This window comes from Herpailurus yagouaroundi, unplaced genomic scaffold (assembly GCF_014898765.1).
Source record: "Herpailurus yagouaroundi ecotype Mexico unplaced genomic scaffold, PumYag 188, whole genome shotgun sequence".
NCBI classification, from domain to species: domain Eukaryota; kingdom Metazoa; phylum Chordata; class Mammalia; order Carnivora; family Felidae; genus Herpailurus; species Herpailurus yagouaroundi.
In genome coordinates, this window is record NW_024412419.1 from 2,559,867 (window position 1) to 2,573,651 (window position 13,785).

The following is a 13,785-nucleotide window of genomic DNA, read 5'->3' on the forward strand; positions in this document are numbered from 1 at the left end:
AATTCCATTTTCATACGTTCTAAATCAAACTAGTCTTTTATAAAAAGTTGAATACGAACTTTTTTTCCCCCCTGTAGAGTAATTTTCTTTGTTGGAGTTTCTTGGGGTCGCTGTGTCGATTCTCAAAACCACAGATTGAAATCTGTCCCCGGAGCACACCTAGGGGGCTTAGGGTCTCTCGCGCTTGGAAACATACGAAGACTTTCAGGGATGTTTTTGCAAATTTAAAATGTATTCAAACCCATTTGCTTCTCTGCTAATTAGGTAATACTATCTGTTTCTGTGTTTGTTCAGAGAAAGTAGGGCAGATTTGAGCTCTGTTTTCTGTATTCCTTTTCTAGTCTGCCTAAGAAACGCTGACCGACCAAACCTGCAGGCAACTAGCTTTCTTCAGAGCTGCAGAAATACCCACAGAAACATTAACACACATTTCCACCCACCCCCCAGACATGGTGTTGTCACTTTTAGGTCTTTTAGGTCGATACATTTTGCAGAGACAGTCGTTAAATTGAAGAAAACAACAAACAAGATGCTTGGGTGGAAGCAGATGCTTGGGTGTTCTCACTGAGATTCGGTTCTCTGTCTTGATTCCATGCTCCCTGATAGCTGCGACATTTCGGTTAATTTCATCAGTTCCGGAAAAGTCAATTTGGACACTTTTTGGTACTGTTTTCCTTGCTTGTATAGAGGGGTGGTCTTTGGATGGCCCTCACTCCGCTCTCTCGGAAGTGCTTCTCGCATGCATTCTTGACTTGCGAGTGCTAGGACTGCAGGCTTCCCCCACTTCTGCACCTGCTGTATTTTCTTCTGTTCTCCCTTGGTTCGTGTCAGTACAGAGACGCACATCAGCAAGCCAGCTGCCCACATGGGCTCCCAGCTGGGGAACGGCACGTCAGGTTGTCTCTCTTGCAAGCCCTCAATTTTTGTGATCAGTAGGTACGACGCCCTCCTTCCTTTGACCTTGGGCGGATGTGGGAGGAAGCACTTGTCTCCCTCCACTTGAAGGGAAGGAGGGGAGGAAAAGCGGAAGCATTGTCCATTGAGCCGATGACTGGGATGATCATATCATCTATTATCTGAACTGGGATATTTTTAATAGCAAAAAGTACTCAAGACAATGTAGTATATGTATGTGTGAGTAAAGAGGAAAGGAGAGAGAGAGAGGAAGGAGGATAGGGAGGAGGGAGAAGGAGAGACACACATGCGTAGAAAGACACATACTCACAGGGATGCACACAAAGAGAGACAGATACACAGACACACACACAAAGAAAGAGAGAAACATGCAGGCACATACACAGACAGAGGGAGAGAGAGAGGAAAAGAGATTTATTGACTCCAGATTAATTTGATCATATTGGTACATCTGACATTAGTTCTATTAGAGAAGCTGTTTTTTTTTTTTTTAATGTTTTTATTTAGTTTTGAGAGACACAGAGGCAGAATGCGAGTGGGTTAGGGGCAGAGAGAGAGAGGGAGACACGGAATCCGAGGCAGGTTCCAGGCTCTAGGCTGTCAGCACAGAGCCCGATGCGGGGCTCGAACTCATGGACCGTGAGATCATGACCTGAGCCGAAGTTGGACGCTCAACCGACTGAGCCACCCGGGTGCCCCTAGAAAAGCTGTTTTTAAAACAACTTTTTAAAATAAAATGAACGGATATCTGTGTGCATTAAAAGAAAACAAATGGAGATTTTTGATACTGATTATCTGAACTTAAAAAAAGCAAAATAACTGTTCTTGGTACATATTCATGTGTGTTCATTGCATCCTAAAATTATCCATGTCCTTGGTGTTTTCCCAAAAATGCGTGTTTTAATATAGTCTACTTAATTTTAATTTTTCATAAAATTTCCAGCAGTCATCTACAAATTAATACTTTGTGGTTAGTAACTTGGAAATTCTGACACCTTCACTTGACTCTTTTCTATTCACTTTCAGATTTTAACCGAGAAAATTCTCAGAGGTGCTGAGGAACCTGCTGAGCTCAGAGCAAATTTTGCTAAATATGGAAAATTCTCAATACTGGTTTTTTTGGTTGTTGTTGATAAACTGGACTCTATTCAAAATTAAAACTTCTACTCATCCAAAGCATTTTTTTTTTAAATTTGCATCCAAGTTAGTTAGCATATAATGCCATGATGATTTCAGGAGTAGATTCCAGTGGTTCATCCCCCCCCCCCCCCCGGGGAACACCCAGTGCTCATCCGGACAAGTGTCCTCCTTAACACCCCTTGCCCATTTAGCCCATCCCCCCACTCAAAACCCCTCCATCAACCCTCAGTTTGTTCTCTAAGAGTCTCTTCTGTTTTGTCCCCCTCCCTGTTTTTATATTATTTTTGCTTCCCTTCCCTTCTGTTCATTTGTTTTATACCTTAAATTCCTCATATGAGTGAAATCATATGATATTTATCTTTCTCCGACTGTGCAAATGACAAGATTTCACTCTTTTTGGTTGCCGAGTAATACTCCATTGTATCTATAGACCACATCTTCTTTATCCGTTTGTCCATCGATGGACATTTGGGCTCTTTCCATACTTTGGCCGTTGTCGATGGCGCTGCTATAAACATTGTGGGGCAAAAAGGGGCACATGCACCTTTGAAACAGCACATGTGTATCCTTTGGATAAATACCTAGTCGTGCAATTGCTGGATTGTAGGGTAGTTCTATTTTTAACTTTTTCATGAATCTCCGTGCTGTTTTCCAGAGTGGCTGTGCCAGCGTGCATTCCCAAGAACAATGTAAGAGGGTCCCCCTTTATCCATATCCTGGCAGGTAGCACCTCCCTTCTGAATTTTTTCCCAGATGGGGCTGTGTTTCCAAACCCCTCACTTCCGAGAGCCCTGTGGCGTGGACCCACTATGACCCTCTGGGGGAGGATCTCACGGAGCAATGGCCGGATGCCGCTTGCTTCCGAAACGTTCCTGCAATCACACTGCTGCAGAGGCTCGGAAGTTGTGACTGATTGTCAGCTTGCCCTAGAATAGGATCATGTGATCTCGTGGCAGCAGGGATTGTGGTAAGTCACAACACACAACCCGTGCCAGGTTTCACCACACCCTGGCGTTTTTGTTCCAATACCAGCAATCGTGTTCTCTGGGGTCTGCTGGGAACTTTGCCTGTTGGGAGGCTATCCCGCGTCTACCAAATGCCCTCCTAGCAGGGTAGCAGGGGAGCCAGTTCTCCCCATGTGGCCCACGGATCCCTCGGACCTCGCTGCCGGTGCCCGGGGATTCGCCCTTCCCACCTGAGCACCACCGGGTATTGGGCTGTGGAATTTCTAATGCTACTCTGCCCTGTTTATGGAGTCTTAATGATGTTGAAACCCTCTCCTTTCTCCCTTCTCCCTTTCTTTTCAGGCAACTGTGGGTGCTTCTACTCTTTCTCTTTCTCTCCTGCTACTTTCGGAGGGAGTGCCTTTCCTGCACTACCCCCCCCACCCCCATCTCTGTCCTCTCTCCACAAATACCACTCCCTACCCTCCATGGCTTCTCTCGCCTCCAGCTCACCTCTCCATGCCACGTACCTGCCCAATTCTGTGGCTCAAGCTATGCAGATTGTTGAGTTAATCCTCAGGTCAATTTCCCAGGTGTGCAAAATGGTTTGACACCAATCTAGCTGCATTTCAGGGACGAGAGAAGCAGAGAACGTCCATGCTGCACTGCCATCTTGTCAAAAGCCTCCATACCGTTTAAAACCTATTGAAATTGTAAAGATTTCAGGAAAATACTTTTTGTGGTTATCGTCTCTGTTGCTTCCATTTAGGGCGTCTTTCATTGACAAATATTTTTATAAACGCATCAAAGACGTTGTTTCTGCTGACGATTCCTGAAATGTTTTGTTAAACTTACATACTGCGAAATCACGAAGCTTCTGAATTTTACCTTATTGTGGTAAAACATATAAGTTTGTACAGTTAACAGTATTTCTCTTATCAAACAATTCTTCCTAAAGGTTGAGGTGTTTTCAAGCAAACTTATAGGATTTCAGAATTAAATCGTGGTCTCCAGTTGGTCTCTCGTCATTCAAAATGTTGGACATTTTCCTTGTTTTTGTAAGGGTAAACTTCAATGAGCTCCTGTTTTCAAGCTTTCCCCCAATAATTGCAAGCTGCCCAGACTTCAAGAGTAGCTTTTGGTCCTTTGGGTTGTATAACCTCATCAAAGCTCACAACAGATTTTGATCAAAATACAATGAAAGTTTAGAAGACTTTAAGAAATATTTAATACACTGGGGAACCCTTAGTTTGATTTACAGAGTGGTTCCTCAAAGCGCAAACATTTCCACAATGGCTGATGACAGGAGGCAGAGAGAGAAGGGCCTCTTGGCATCCGGGAGGTATTTTTTGTTGGACAACATTATCGCAAAAGCATTGTAGTTGGCGTGCTCTTTGATACATAAAAATACCAGCTTTGACAATGACAGCTTTGTTCCGGTGGGTAGAATATTACATATGCAGCACATGACCATTCCAAGTACGTTTCTACTCCATCAGTCCTCAGTTTGGTAAGAATATCACTGAACCACCGCACAGTGTTCCACTTCAGTGTGGGCTCACATGATCCCCACAAACCGCATTATTTTGTCTTATGTTCAGCTTTTTCACTGAATTCTCAATGATGTTCACAGTAACGTCAGGTGCTTTCATCCTCAACAGAACGGGATTCCAAAGCCACTTGCTTTGTTCTATGAACTGGATGAACAACGGAATCATCCCTGGAATTAGTTAAATTGATTTTCTATCTTCAGTGTTTGGTGTCACTGATATGAAACTGGCATGACTTAAATCTCCGCACGTTCGTCTGGAGCCAGCACATTAACAGCTACTGCTTCACGTTTTGTATGTGAACGAGGAAGCTCAGAAGGAGCCAGATTAATTCGCAGAAACTGTCACTTGACCTAATGCAAAGGGAGAAGGTCTGATAACTCGGCCAGTTTCTGTTTGGTTTGGGGTTCCCTGGCTGGGCTGGACTCGAGTCACATCACCCCATAGCCCACAGGACAGACTTCTGGGTCCACCTCACCTCCTTTGTTCAGCAGGCTGGGTCCAGAGTGGTGGGGTTCTAAGGGTGGCTTCCTGCTGAAGATCCCCGGACTACCAGGGGTACATTTGGCTTGGCCTTCCAGATCTCGGGGAAGGAAGGCTTAGGAAGAGTCTATCTGACATCCCAAGTGTTACGAAGTCATCCCACATGGCTGGCAGGGATGTCAACTGTTTCCAGCTTAGGTGGGCTTTGGGAGTTGTCTGTTTCTTCATGGTGGGTCTTTTCTTGGGTGGTTCTGTCTCCTGGATATGCAGATCAGTTTTTCACCAGAGGACTCTGCATATCTTGGAGTTTGCTCTTTGGGCAGCCTCCTCCTCCCGGATTCCCCCCTCCCCCATTCTCAAGACCACCAGGTCTGGTTGGGTTCTCCTGACTTGTCTGTTCTGTGGCCTGGAAACTGCCTTAGGCAGAAAGCCAAGAAATCATGGCCCCCTTATTTATTTCCCTTCTTTGGGGACCACAGTTATGCTGGCTGTCCAGTGTCTTAAAATCATATATTTTGTCTGGTTTTCCAGTTGTTTCAGCAGAGACTGTGTCCAGCCCCTGTTACCCCATCCTGGCCTGAAATGGATGTCCTGGGTTTTGCCCTCAGTTTTGTGCTTTCCAGGGGATTTGTCTCTTGTCAGAATTTCTCTGTATTAGAGATGGAACATTTTCTTGCCTTTTTGTCCCTTTGGAAAGGTGATTTTGGGGAGAGTAAATAATTTTGGTAGAGAAATACCTGGGAAGTGGGGTGAGAGATTTTGCCCATCAATGGTGAGTGATTGTAGACTATGGGGTTCTTATTCTTCCTGGGGCAAGTGGACAATTTTTTTTTTTTTCTGATGGTGTAGGAAGGGGGTAGGGAGGGTGTTGTCTATGCCTCCACTTGACCCAGGGGCACCATTCAAGGAGCAGACAGCCATCCAACCCAGAACAGGATTTTAGTAACTTTGGCAGCTGGTCCTTGCAAGGACTGGGGTACAGGTGTGGTTGTTCACTGAACTCTGGCTGCAGAATGCTCACACACCTGTGTGCACACCCTGGGAGGGTAAATCTGTGTGCAAGGGCATCTTGCATACTCACTCAACGTGATTGTCTCAGGATGAGCATTATGAAGACAGATTGCTGTGTGATGGTGTGCGGACCGAAGAGCCCTGTGTCCTGCATGATGGTGTCCCGAGTGATGGTGTCCCGAGTGATGGTGTCCTGTTGTTTCTGTCCTTCTCTTTCTGGCTCTGTTGTCAGCAACCTCTTCTTCTTACTACCCCACTGAACTTGTCTATACACTTCATTTTCCCCACTGTACTGACTACCTTCAATCTATCGTAGCCTGGAAACAAGATAACAGAACGTGTCACACGGACATACAAATCAAGAATGCGGAAGACCGTGGAGGAACGTTGGGGGCTCTCATTTGCGGAAAATGCATGAGTTTGAAGCACAAATTGTGCCGGCTGGTCCCAGCTGCAAGCCTTCTGGGCTTGCTTTGTGGATCTTGGATGAGTCCATGTAGGACAGAGAAGTGATACCTCCTTGTTCATTCTGAAATAGGCAGACCCCTTTACTTGGTTCCCTGGTCATTTCCTAAAGCGCCTCTGGGGTTGTCCAAAGGTGCACCTTGTCTTTTTTTTTTTTAATAAAAAAATGTTTATTTAATTTGTGTGTGTGTGTGTGTGTGTGTGTGTGTGAGAGAGAGAGAGAGAGAGAGAGAGAGAGAAAACAAGTGGGGGAAGGGCAGAGAGAGAGGGAGACACAGAATCGGAAGCAGGCTCCAGGCTCTGAGCTGTCAGCACAGAGCCCGATGCGGGGCTTGAACTCACAGACCGTGAGATCATGACCTGTACCAACATCAGATGCTTAACTGACTGAGCCACCCAGGCATCCCCAAAGGTGCACCCTGTCTTTTAATGAAATATTAGTGATGTAGAAATCCATCTAGAAGCAGGTGGGTACAAGGCATCTTGCCTGAGAATCCCATCCATCACCAGGGTTTTGGGGTGCTTCAAACGGCATCTGTGCTTGGTGACTCAGCTAAACAACGAAAAATTCAGTGAAAGCCCAACTTCAACTGCACCTCATAGTCTCATCTGAGGCTCTGTTTGCTCCTTAGCTTCTGTTGCTCATTTTAAGTGCAGGAATAAAGCAGTTAGAATGGAGATTTGAACGTGACGTGGAGGTTTAGGATGGCCCACTCGGAGAGGTTTAAAAGTAACATTAGATGTGGTGTGTCTGTGGTATTGCACGCCGGTAACACCAACACACATCAGTTCGAATAAAGTTTCCCCGTCACACTGTTCGGTGGGAAAGCAAGTTGATATGCTAACTGAGCTGACTCCTTTCCTTGGGGGAAGAAGGAAACACACGTAGGATATTCACAATTTAAAACATTTGAGAATTGGCGAATTTACATTTTTTTCTTATTTTCATAGTGACCTATTTTGACCTATTTCCGGCATTCTGCATAATGGGGAAATTCCAGATAGCCACGGGAGAAAGGTGAGGGAACGCCTGTCTCCTGAGGGTGCAGGTGCCGGTGAGATGGCTGGCAAATTGTAGCTCTTAGATGTCTTAACTTCTTTTGTTTTTAACAATTTATTGCCACGTTAGCTAACGTACGGTGCATACAGTGTGCTCTTGGCTTCGGGAGTAGATTGCCATGATTCATCACTTACATACAACCCCCAGTGCTCATCCCAACAAGTGCCCCCCTCAATGCCCATCACCCACTTTCCCCTCTCCCCCACCGGCCCATCAACCCTCAGTTTGTTCTCTGTGTACAAGAGTCTCTTACGGTTTGCCTCCCTCTCTGTTTGTAATTTATTTTTCCTTTTCTTCCCCTATAGTCTGTTAAATTTCTCAAATTTCACATATGAGTGAAATCGTATGATATCTATCTTTCTCTGATTGACTTATTTCACTTAGCATAATACCCTCCAGTTCCATTCACATTGTTGCAAATGGCAAGATTTCATTCTTTTTCATTACCAAGTAATACTCCATTGTATATATAAACCACATCTTTAACCATTCATCAGTTGATGGACATTTGGGCTCTTTCCACACTTTGGCTATTGTTGACAGAATTTCTGTAAACATTGGGGTGCACGTGCCTTTTCGAATCAGCACTCCTGTATCCTTTGGATAAATTCATAGTACGATGGCTGGGTCATAGGGTAGTTCTATTTTTATTTAAACATTTTTTAATGTTTTACTTATATTTGAGAGAGAAAGAGACAGAGAGCGAGTGGGGAAGGGGCAGAGAGAGGGAGACAGAATCTGAAGCAGGCTCCAGGCTCTGAGCTGTCAGCACAGAGCCCCATGTGGGGCTCGAACTCATGAGCAGTGAGATCATGACCTGAGCTGAAGTCAGACGCTTAACCGACTGAGCCACCCCGGTGCCCCGGGGTAGTTCAATTTCTAATTTTTTGAGGACTTTCCACACTTTTCCAGAGTGACTGCACCAGTCTGCATTCCCACCAACAGAGATACCATAACTTCTTTTATTTTCATTAAAAAAAAAATCTGTCCAACAAAAACTTTGAGTTTTCCAAGAAACACTGATTTTTGGCATGTTTTCATTTCTTTTGAAAAACCTTAAAGCCAAAATCACTTATATACTTTAAAAAAAAATTTTTTTTTTTACGTTTATTTATTGTTGAGACAGAGAGAGACAGAGCATGAACGGGGGAGAGAGAGAGGGAGACACAGAATCGGAAGCAGGCTCCAGGCTCTGAGCCATCAGCCCAGAGCCCGACGTGGGGCTCGAACTCACGGACCGCGAGATCGTGACCTGAGCTGAAGTCGGACGCTCAACCGACTGAGCCACCCAGGCGCCCCATAAATCACTTATATACTTTTTATGCTACTGTTAAAGCTTTAATAGAGGCTGGTAGAAAATATAAGGAGATGAAAAGTAGGAGAGACCAGCTTTGTAAATACCAATATCAGCTACCTCCCTTGTTAACCCCCGGTCACTGATCCCTCATTATCTTTGTAAAAACTTTCCCATGATAATTCCTTTTACATCTCTTTTGTTTTTGTTTACGAATTCTTTTTTTTGGAAAAAAATTTTCCAGCTTTATTGAGATACAGTTGATACATAGCATTGGATGACTGTTACCACCTTGAGAGCGGATGTCGAGTACCTGATAGTACCTGGTGTGGTAGTGCCTCAGCAAATTCCGGGTCTTACCAGAATCATAAACCGGTTGGGGAGTGACGCATCGCTCATTGGCAACATAACTTCAGAGCACCTTCCTCCTGGGGTGCAGAGAACACGTACTGTCCAAGGTGACAGAAGAGACACGGTCACGTGTAGTCAGGGAAAAGCTTCATCAAGGAGGTAGATGTGAACCGAGTGTCGAGATGGGCGTGGCGGGCCGGTGGAGCCATACCAGGCGAGCCTGGGTCTCAATGGCCGGGCAGCAGGCCAGGGTGGCTGGTGCACCAGAGTGGACGTTTTGGGTAGACTTGTGCTGGGAAGTGAGGGAGGAACAGTAGATTCTGGAGACGCCGTGGGCATCATTGCCCGTCAGCCTGAGGAACGGGGGCCGGAGGCAACTTGGGGATGGGGATCTGCACCTTCTCATTTGGGATTTCCATGACCAAACACAGTCTTCCAGGGAGACACCTGATGCGTATCTCTCGGTGTGTAGGCTTCTCTCCTGTTTGCCCAGAAAGCAGCCTCTCCTCTGCTTTCATCTGGGCCCGTCCCGACATTTGCGGAGCCTGTGACTAACGGAGACCCACACGCTATGTGTTTTGTTTCACATTTAAAAATTATAAACAAGCTGTAAACAGTGCTAACAAAAATCCTTCGTACTTGTTCATAATCAATATTTGTTCATAGAAACAAAATCAAAATATAAGGGAAGTTACATTTTTTTATGACTGAAATTGGCAAAAATAGCAAATTGCTCAAGTTGTGGATTTGATTTAGAATAATTTTCTTGCTCATATTTGCTGTCATACTTAAATTTTCACAAAATAAACTTGTGATGCCCCGTTCATAAATTTTACGTGGGTCGTATTTGACAAAAGTGTGCTCATCTTTATTGTTATTAAAATTTTGACAGGTTGCCTCTGCAAATGTTTTCTGTTACTATTTCTTCTCTGCCTTTAGGTTCCAGTTTCAGGTTTTCTATTTGTAGGAAAATACCAACCCCAATCATTCTTAATGACGTAACACACGCCTTTTATAGAAAAAAATCCACCACCCCGACCTAAAAGATTAGAAATGAAAGGGCGCCTGGGTGGCTCAGTTGGTAGAGCATCGGACTCTTGATTTTGGCTCAGGTCATGATCTTACAGTTTGTGGGATCGAGCCCCGCATTGGGTTCTGGGCTGACAGCTCAGAGCCGGGAGCCTGCTTCAGCTTCTCTGTCTCCCTCTCTCTCTGCTCCTCCCATGCTCATGCTCTGTCTCTCTGTCCCTCAAAAATAAAAATAAATGTTTAAAAACATTAAAAAAAAGGAAGGAAAATACAGTTGCAAAATATAAAATGTAAGCATTTTACCAATATATTATAAAGCTATGTAAATAAAAGTTAAATTAGGTGGGTTTTTCATGATGTTTTTTGAGAGCGCTTTCTTGGTAAAATATTCAGAATTCTTAAAAGGCAAAATGGAAACAATAATTAGTGAATATAAAAAAACTAAATAAAATTATTTTAATAAAGTTGATAGTCGAAATGTACTTTTTGCAAAATTTAATTAAATACTTTTATAAAAATGAAAGTATTCCATAACACTTGTGTTCAGTATCTACCTAGTTTTTTAAAATTTATTTTTTAAATGTTTATTTATTTTTGAGAGAGAGAGAGAGAGAGAGAGAGAGAAAGCTCATGTGGGGGAGGGGCAGAGAGAGAGGGAGAGAGAGAATCTCAAGCAGGCTCCGTGCTGAGAGTGGCGAGCTCCACGTGGGGCTCGAACCCACAAACCTCAAGAGCATGACCTGAGCCGAAGTCGGATGCTAATGACAGGCCCCCCGCCCCCAGTTTTGGTTGTAGAGAATCACGATCATACTTCACGAACGCCATGTCTAGAATCCGTATTATGCTTCGCTCATGATGAATCTAGACCTACATCTGCCCAATTCAGTGGTCCTAGGAATCGTTTATATTCCAAAACGTTCCTCAGCCCGCTGTGTAGTTGTTGCTGATGAAGCGCTAATTCACTGGCAGCACGAATTAGGAAGCCGGACACAGCTAGGGAAGGGCCTCTGGCATGGCACCCTGGTCCAGGACCGTTAGCCTCATGCTCTCTGAGAGCAAGGGGGGCGGCCACTCGATGACCTAGATGCTTCCCGCCCTGGAGTGTCACTCCAGTGCCCCGCACAAGCCTTCATGGCACTCACATGTGCCACCGTGCTTGGGGACACAGGGCAGAACGGTGACAGGCTGCAGCCCTGAGGACCACCCTGCTGGGCCCCACCTCCGCATACCCTCAGCCGTTGACTTTCTATGTATTTGTTTCTGGCCTGGACCTACGCACCCCACTCCTCACGAGAGTGTGAGTTAATTCTCATTGTGATTCTAGTTTTATTCTATCTGGTTTAGCATCTCAGTTAATTCTGATGTTTAATCTGCCATTGGACAACCAGTGGTGTGGGTTGTCAGTATATACACAGTGTGACACAGTGTCACAATACACTGAGGGGCAGAATGAGAGCCGGCCTCTGGTTGGCTAGCGTCTCTGGGGAAATTGCTCACAACCGCTTGCTGTGTAGGTCTGCACCGAGGTTGGACAGGGGCTAGGAAACCCCTCTGTTCCAGTTTAACCTTTTCCACAGTCATTGTGGGTGGCTCTAGAGGAAATAACTAGGAAATAAATAACTATTTTCTACAGGAAATAATTTACCCAAACAGCTCCCGGTGAGCTCCTACATGGAATTTGGAATTACGGCCACCCGGGCTTACGGGGGTCCCGATACGTCCAATACGGAGTTACTGAAGCTCTAGATGGTATTTCCACAGACACTGTCGCTGCACCAAGCGCGAAGCCAACGGGGTTTCCTTGGCCATGGCCAACCAACTTTGTGTTGTTGTTCATATTCTAAAACATCACCACAAAATACAAACCGTTCTCCATTCTAGACCTTTAGAAACGTCAGATCACAAAGACAAAGTTAGAAGTCTACATGTAAATCCAGGCCATGGGCTGCTCTGGGTACATTTCTAGTTCTCCTAATGAAAGGAGTTGGAAATAATTGACACCCCGATGAATGCCAGTAGAGATTTGAAATAACTCATTTGTGTCTATTTCTATTTCCACCTTGCCTTGCCCTGCCCTGCCAGCCTTGCCAGCCTTGCCTTGCCTTGCCTTGCCAGGCCCTTCCCTGCCTCATCTCACCTCACCTTGCCTCGCCTTGCCTCGCCTCGCCTCGCCTCACCTCACCTCTCCTCGCCTCGCCTCACCTCACCTCGCCTCTCTTCGACTGTTTTCTGTAACTCTAACATTCAGTGAGGGGCTCTGTTGTGCTGCTCATGTCTGATGCCGAAGCAGAGCACTTTAGCTCAACCACAAACCAAACCTAGTCTGCTGAGATGAGTCCAGAGTGCCGCCATTTTGCTTGTGTGCTGATGTTCAGAAGGCGGGAGTCCCACGGGCAGAGGCCACATTCAACAGAATGTAGCAGATGATCCAAGAATATCAATTCCAGGGGCACCTAGGTGGCTTAGTTGGTTAAGCATTTGACTTCAGCTCAGGTCATGATCCCTCAGTTTGTGAGTTTAAGCCCTGTGTTGGGCTCTGTGCTGACAGCTCAGGGCCTGGAGCCTGCTTCCGATCCTGTGTCTCCCTGTCTCTCTCTCCTCCTCCATCACTCGAGCTCTGTCTCTGTCTCTCTCTCTCTCAAGAATAAATATTTAAAAAAAATTTTAAAAAGTCAACTGTTGCTGGTCGATATCCACCAGCCCTTTGTTCCTGGTTCAAGTAGGGTAGAGCCTCTCTGGCTGGTCTTTCTGAAGTTGGGCGTCCTTCCCCGTGGCTGACCTCACAGGACCGTGGTGAAGGGGCCCAGACAACTTGTGCTTGGGTCAGACACACGGCGGGGGCGTGTGGAGCATGACTTGGAGTCAGGAGACAGGGATGCGGGCCCCTGCATACGTGCTGTGTGGCCTCCACCACCCAACTGGAGTCTGTGAGCCTCGGTGCACTTGTTTGACTGTTGTCTTGCTTGTTCATCATCCTCGGAAACGAGGGATTTGTACGTGGGACAACCCAGACATGCGTACTTGATAAACAAAACCGTGCATTTCGAAGTCCTTGAAATCGCACGTGTTTTCAGCGTGTAAAACAACAAAGCCGCGTTCGCTCGAGGGCACGTCGCTGCATCCGCTTTCCTACAGGACAAGACGCAGGCTAACGGCCTACCTGTGACGGACGGGCCCTGGTCTTCGGTGACCTCGGGTCATGAGGAGGGCGAGGGGCTGGCGCTCTGCTCCCACAAGTAGTCTCCCCGGGCTCGCGCTGCCTGGATTTTCAGGGAGCTCGGTCTTTCTAGACAGTCAGGACACATATTTCTTCCTAATTACATTTCATTCCGACCCGTGTCCGACAAGCGATCGTTCACCTTTATTTCTGGGCCGCGTCGTGAGCTAAGGCTGGAAAGAAAACACCGCATGTGATACCAGTTGGCCGCGACGACACCGAGCCTCCTATACTCTCTGCCAAACCCTGGAACAATGATCTCTTTGTCGCCACTTCAGCTGGAATCTTGCTTGTCTTTTATTTCCAAAGGCATGAGAGGCGTCCCC